The 7,784-nt window shown below is 45.4% G+C and overlaps 1 protein-coding gene across 4 annotated transcripts in view; it reads left to right on the forward strand.

Moving 5' to 3' along the window:
* Window positions 1-7,784, forward strand: part of LOC111251588 (Krueppel-like factor 6) — a 401,643-nt gene that overhangs the window by 330,880 nt on the left and 62,979 nt on the right. The gene's annotated exons all lie outside the window — the stretch shown is intronic.

Consider the following 7,784-nt stretch of genomic DNA (forward strand, 5'->3'; position numbering starts at 1 on the left):
TATATATATATATATATGTGAATTATAATACAAAAGATTTCGTCGTGCGCTAAGTTTAGGCCGGTACCTAATAGGTTCCGGCCAGCGTTGTCCTCGTCGTCACTTGTAAGCCACTCCTATTATCATGCCGTTTCTCATATTAATTTTTGTTTGCCCATGCTTTCATCGTACTTTTTTTTGGTTCGGTGCCTAGTTCGATGCATTTTCTGGTCTTACGACTGATGTCCCTGCCTGTTTTGCCGTAATTCGTTGTGCGTTGTTGCCTCCCTTTATGTCTTCGCGTTCCATTCTTTTTTTTATTTTGTTCGTTCGAATAATCATCGCTGTTAGCTTCCTATAAAAGAAGCTATGCTTGTAAATGGTAACAAGCCAGACGTCCTACGTATGTTTTATTTTAAGGAGCATTTGACAACAAACAGCCGGTTCCTAGTGCAGTAGCGTTCGATACTCTATACGTGAAGTGTGTAAAAGAAGTATATAGAATATTGAATAGCGTTTTTCCTTGTTAGTTGCGCTCTATTCATCACTACTGCGAAATCCCTTATGGTTCTTCTTTTCTCCAATCGCAGGCGTTGTATTTGCTGTTAATCTAGGCTTACTTCGACTTGAAGGAGAATCTTCCTTCTAGTCAATAGATATACTGTTGAATGGTGAGTTTGTATGCCGTGGGGCAAAGCTACGCCTGCGTATCTTTCACTTTATAAGCGAAGCGATTGGGGTGCTAGTGTACGAAAAATCTCAAGGTTGCGAACGCGCATAATGAATAAGGGATGAAGCGCACAAGCCTGCGTGCTTTTCGCCTGCGTTCAGCTCAAACTTTTGACGCCTCCATTACGATTTCGCCAGATTTGAGAAACTCTTAGCAACGACACAGCAAAATTTGAATTTTCAATCCTGCCAACTAGCCGACTCAAGCTTGACTTTTCTAGTAGTCATAACAATAGCGCGATCTGCTCTGACCACAGGCTGTCCATCACTTGATCTCCCTATCTCATACTCTCGCGCTGCGCACTGCACCCGCTTCTCTTTTATACAAAAGCGTCTGTGACGTTCCGAACAAACGGAAGTCAAATCAAGGGCCCACAAATCCGCAACAGCGTGTTCTGGTGTCTAGTTGATCTCATAGCCATGCACCTACTCCACTTGGCCAAGCCGTTGTATCATGTTCTGGTTGCTGTTCAAAGGATAACAGGAGCGAGATGGCATCCTTGCGGTCAGGCCATAGGTTAGTTGTCAGGTCAAAAAAGGAGAATAGAGCTTCATCGGATCGAAAGAGGCGATCTACCAGTTGAAATGAGGGAGGAGCGCTGCGCCCTCAGGCGATACTCCAGTGAGGGATCGGCCTCTGTCTGCCCATTTGCCTGTCTGTTCGTTCCTATAGGATGCTCGTTCCCCTTCGTCTGCAACAGCATTGTCGACTTGCCGCCTACGCCATCAAAAGGAACCGCCGTGTCGCCACTAGCGAGGCCTACGCGATCTAGGATGTGCGCAGTTTTAGCTGACGGGCGGAGCAAACGAAAAAGACGAAAAAAAGATATAGAGGTAGAGTGACAACAGGGGTTGGCCGGCTCAAAGCGAAAGGAACATCTTTGACAGAAAAGTATCACTTATATGGGGCGGAAGGGTGGCATGGTCGCGAGCTCAGATATTCTGTCATGAATGAAGCTTGCCACTTGACAGCCAGCTCTTGTCAAGTAGCACGAAGCACCGGCCCAATGACGCAGAAAGTACTATGTGGCTGGAAAAGTATCTATAGCCGAATGAACTAGGTGAATTGTCTGTAGCCCAACGTAACCCATCGTCCTTGGCGTTCCCACTGGCTTCCCACCGCGAGTCGTCATGACTCGTAGGGTTCAGTCGTTCGTGTTGTTATCGTTGTTGCTTTTGTTGCTGTCGCTACTGTCGTTGTCTGTGGTGGTCCTAGATGCATACAGCTTTGAAGAGTGTACTAGCGGAGAGAGGAATCGGTACATTCCTTGTTGTCATTGTGATGCCTATTGGCGTTTTGCAGTCCCGAACATACCACGCCGTACCACATTCGTCGAAGACCACATTCGTCCTGTCGGTAACTAGCAAAACAGGTGACAAAACGGCCAGGCCTTGTTGTTGTCATTGCTATTGCTGTTATTTTTGCTTCTCTGTTCGTCGTCATTGGCATCCGCGTTCACAGTGGTTGTATTGCCCGTCGGCCTCTAGGCTGTATGAGTGCATCGCTCGATCGTAGCACCGTAGCAGTCGACGCCAGTCTCATAGAGCTAAATCAGATGCTTGCTCACGTTTGTTACTTCCCCCTTCCGAGAAGCATTTCGTCGCCGCTGGTGGTATCGCCTGCCTGACTGAATCTGACTGGCAGCGAAATCTCGAAAAAGAAAAGGAAAATGGAGACGGTAAAAACCAAGGTTCTGGGCAAAAAACAGCGATAGAACCAAGACGCAGTAACAACAGCCATTGGCTAGAAACCGTCGTGCTTGTAGTGTGATCGCGCCAGCGCATCAACGATGAGACACCTGCGCCTTCAGCCTAACGACTAACAGCGCAGCCAGAAGCTAATAGGGCGAGGCCTCTTGTCAGATCCACAGAACGCCAGTCAGTCAAAATCTAGAAGGGGTATGACTGCAATAGTTAGCCGTCATCTCTAGAGATGGATAATCAGTATCGAGCGGTAAACGCCGCATAATGTACTGACCTCACGTTTCATAGGGCAGCGCTAAGTTAGACAGAAATGATTGCTGGAAGTGACTGCTAGCATATACTGTTCGCACAGCTCGTTTGTTGGCATCATAATTCGTACCTGTCAAATATTCCCTAGAGGTAGGAAGACTCTGCCCATCAAGTCGTGTGATGGTAAAAGTGACTTGCTATAGGTTCCCCTTGTCGATTCTATTGGTCTCACTTACGTCACATATGATATAAATCAATGTTGAACTGCTTTTCTTCGACTTGGGTTAAAATTTTGAAAAGCAAATAAAATATACTTATTTTAAACAATACATTAATAATGCGCGTTCTAAAGTAGCGGAAGATGATCGTAGCAGCGTACGTGTTATAGTGCTACTATATCGTGAAGCTTAAAATTATTATTTTGAAGTTATGACAGCCACTCTTCAAAATTTTCTAACGGAATATTGTATGCTGCAATTATACCACTTCTTGATGCAGTCGCTTTGCTCCTACTTAAGGAATGACAAAATATCGCCGTGCAATGATGAGGGGGCATAACTGTGGTTTAAGCGTTTAGTTAAGCGGTGGTCCCGTTTAGTGGGAAAAAGAAACGGCAACTCAACCACGTGACTTGCGTGGACCTGTCAGCTTGGCCTGGCTAAAACTGCGGTCTTCGTCTCCAAAGGGTTTGAATCCATTTACTCAATGACCTGACTACTGAAAAGCTTCTCAAGAGCCGCTAATGTTGTTTGGCGATGACCGTGTGCATGTGTCGGAAAGGTCTAGTCTCTTATTATTGTGAGAGTACTTGCAGCCCAATGAAGTGCTGTCCTATTGGCTAGATACAAGCATTATGGCTAACACTACTAGCCAAGTCTTATGTTGCAAATATTCGCTCGTTCGCTCAGTCTTCACCTACGATGTCGGTATTTTCCGTATGCCTTCTCCTATCCCATTGCTTCCTTTAGTCCTGTGTAATTCGTTCCCGTCCTTGTGCTTCCAATGTGTTAGCTGTTACCGCCAACCAGAGCGTGATAGCACTCGTGCCCTGTTAACGGGGCACTGATCCCAATGATGAATAATTGAAGGCAGCCTCCGCCGTCCATTTGCCAGCCAGCCAGCCAATGCGCCGTTAAGGTTAATGTGTCTAGTCTAACCATATGCATGTCCTTTCCTATCCATTGCTTTTCCTGCTGTTTTTCGCTCTGTCTGTGCGTGGACTGCCGTGGAACGTAGGAAGATGGAGTGGACGAGGCAGACAGGGAAGTAGACAACGAACACAAAGGAGAGATTGTGCGTTAATCGATGTTCGCGAACACAAGTGTTTGAAAGAAAGAAACTTCATCCCCGAGGCATGCTTCTTTCGAAAGGAGCTTCTACTGTGTCCCTGGCCAATATCAATGGTACCGTTACACCTTCATCGCATTCTACTGCGCTTCGAGTCTTTCCGTGACCGCTTCCTCTCAACTTCGTTTCCCCAAACACTTCTCCAATCGCTTATTTACACTAGGACGTAATCTGATTACACCATTCCTTCACTGCGCATCATAAGTAGCTCAAGTAAACGTTCGCACTGACTTTAAACTTCACTCTCTCTCTGCAGCCTTTTCGAAGCCAACCCACGGGCCCTGGTGCGGAGCTTCCCTCAGCCTGACAAGTTCATCTTTAGTTGCCAGCGCCCCTTTGGTAATAGCGTTGTAGTGAAGATTTAGGTTGAATTTGCATCGCGTCGAACTTGGCTTTCAAGTTCGAAAGCGAAAAGAGAACGACAAAGAGGACGACGACAGGCAGTAAGGAATGATTGATCTTCCTTTTCCGAGCACTCGAGCTTCAGCGGTCTTATCGTCGACCTATCCTCGTAAAATTGTGTGTCGTACAGCCTATCGCGGTAGGGATATCGCGCCTAGGCTAATTACTATTCACTTTAAGAAATTTACGCACAAATCATAATAGTAGTTGTTTATCTTGTTACCTAGCGAACATTGCTGCATCCCATGCGGAACGGAAGCGTATGGGAATACAGTGAAACGTAGCTTGTATCATGCGGTTGACTGCGTCTCGCGATGGATTGCGTAGACCAGTATATAAGATTTCTCAGAATCAGATGATGTGTGCGCACTAATATAGCTGTGCGAAAAAATTACATAATCGCCAACATGAATTCAGTTGAAAACAAAAGCATTTCTTCTGGCCTCGTACGAACTTACGATGATTCCTGCTGCGCTTTATGTTTCTCTTACATAGTTTGTTATATGCCGATGTTCACGTCACCGAGTCCTATTGTTTTCCGCTTCCCCTTGCTAAGGCCGGAAGGCCGACAATGGTAAGACAACAAACACTTCATAGTTGAGAACAAAGAAGTAATTAGACTTGATTGTATCCGAAACGACAGAAGGCGTTATTTCTACCTATTTCCGCCTTACAGGGACTCTAACATAATGGGCCTAATAATGGCAGTAGTCGTGTGATAGTATACGTCCATCCACGTTTCCCTCACTATTGTCCACCCGCAATCTCCGCTCCATTGCGAGAAACTTCGCTAGGTTTCCGTGGCTGACTGGAGTGTTTTAGGGACTGTCATATACTGCTGTTACTATTGCTGCAGATGCCAACGACGTGGTCAGGAGACGAAGAAACGTTTCGAAGGCAGTCACGAGACAGTTAACCGACCTGCACAACCCACTGTCATAGCCCCGGTTCCCTTTCTTCAATTTATGGTCCGTACATTTGCCTGGCCACCGTACTGAGCCGAATGACTCGTTGTTATCTGGCTTAGTCATTTACAGGCTACAATGGTGTTTCTGAGCTGTTCTGGTTTGTGTAGTGAGGTTATGAGCGGTGTGCGTCTAGGAGTCCCAGTAAAAGTGGTGGTAGTAGTAGTATACAATCGTCCTGCACCGACCTGTTTAGTTGGTGCCAAATGGCAGGAGGACGACTCTGAAGACGATCGTAGATAGATAACGGACCATAAAAAAGACAAACGAGAGATGAATGAGTAGTAGAGACTGAGAAAGTAAAGCGGAGGTCAGGAGCTGAAAGGTTTAGTTGCTCCATAGTCGTCGGCGGTTACACTCTCCGCGTGACCATGGACGGCTACGGCAGGAGAGAAGCTCAGTGTGGAAATAGATTAAACGAGGGAGAGCGAACGAGGGAGTGGGCAAAGAAAAAGAAACTTTGGACAAACAGAAGCAAAAGAAGGAGAAGCAACAGACGGCCAAACCCATCTGTGTGGTCCGTCCAGGCCATTTGTCGATGAGGACGTCTTTTAGACGACCTTTCACAATAATGAAATCCTTATGGCAGGACATGAAGAAAAGGAAGAGTGTTTGGTACGTCGCCTTTGGCTGCGGCTCATTTCGCTACGAGGCCATGTAAGCTTTAAGAGGAGAGTCAAGCGGCGACCGTGCTAGACTGGCCTGTCCAAGAACGAAATAGGACTGCCACTGCTGCTACTTGTTCTTCTGTACTTGTACGCCTTCGCAATTTTCTCGGTTTTTCTAGAAAAGCCTAATAGCAAGACCAGGATCGTTGTCGAACCAAGGCGAAAGCAGAGTGCATGCAACGTTCGTTTCAGCCATAGCCAAAAAGACGGGGCGACCAAAGGAAGACGAGTGGAAAGAGGCAAGAAGCAAAGACGATGACAAAAAAGAGTAGCAAGAACTGAAGACGAAGTAGTTGAATCATTTTAAATTAAATTGTTATTTTACTGGCTCCGTTAGCCGTTGTTTTGTTCGTTGTCTGCCATTCCTTCTTACACAGTTAAACTTACACAGCACTGAAATTTCTTCTCTCTGAAAGACAGTCGAATAGAAATTGAAAAACAGGCTTAGAACTGTGAATGTCTGGATCTCACTGCGTTCGTATAGTGTTGAAAGAGCTACGGCAAAGATTACGCACGATAGAGACAGAGATCGAGAACGGCATCCGCTGGTTCCGAGACGCGAAGCAAACGAGGCAGCCAAAACTTACTTACAATGCATCGGGAGGAAAAGAGGTTCTGGGGATTCGAATGCGATCCACCCCACGGCTGCACGCGCTGTCGACCCCGTTTCATTTAGCGGGAGATGGCCGGTCACATCTTCCTGGAGGGCTCTAAAGAATTACTTCACTGATCAACTTTATACAGTTGTTTAAGTGCGTTTCTTTGGAGAAAGAAAAAGTTGCTGAATGGAACTTTCCTAAAAGGAAATTGACAATCTCACAGTTGCCGGATAATATTTCTCGGCATAGTAATGCAACCGATCGACTCGATACACGTAAACGGATTATTTTTTTATGGCCACGTGAATGACAACATCCACCACCACTGTGAGCACAATTTCGAGCAATGAAGCTTCTTTGAAAATTCACGTTAATAATAAATATAGTTCTATTAACTAGTAAGTTTAACAATTTTCAACAACTTCTGTTCCCGTACACGGATCGTAGTGAAATCCATTTCAAAAATGGTTCTGCGGTGCAAATACAATTTTCCGTCTGTAAAAATTGTCCATTGCACATGCCGATGGTATAAAATAGTTCTAGCAAAATAGGATAGACATAATATTATACACAAAGCCACTTATCGAGTATTGGGCCGGTGTTGAATTGTTTGGACGATTCTTCCGTGAAAGAGTTCCCAACGAAACTCCAGGTATCCTGCTGGATGCCATCCTGAACCTCGTTCGTTATCCTGAGCCTCGCCTGGATACCATTAATCATTCTTACATATTGCGAATGGTGTGAAACTTTATTGTTTTCCTGGCTTTCGCTGAGTAAAGATCGCTTTGTTTGAAGAACATCGAGTCCTTCAGATCGCGAATATCCCTAGGTTGTCTCCAAATAGTCAGTCCTACACCAGTAGCAGCTAGCTTCGATTTTCTTCGGCTAAGCCTCAAATGGGCACGTCGCCAAGCCCGTGTTTTAAAGTGTCTGCTTTCTCGTCGAGGCTAGCTAAGTTTCCGAAGGATCAAAAGGCACCATTGTAATGAAAATAAGCATTTTGTAAATCCACCGTTGTAGGGTTCAGTACCCATCATGTTGGGTCAGAATGGTTTTTTTCATTCTCGTCACGTTCACCACCGACAATATTAGCAATCTCCTGACACTTGTTTTTTTTTTGTAAACTAATAGTATTATAGATA

Source organism: Varroa destructor, unplaced genomic scaffold, assembly GCF_002443255.2.
Source record: "Varroa destructor unplaced genomic scaffold, Vdes_3.0 BEIS01000005.1, whole genome shotgun sequence".
Lineage (NCBI taxonomy): Eukaryota > Metazoa > Arthropoda > Arachnida > Mesostigmata > Varroidae > Varroa > Varroa destructor.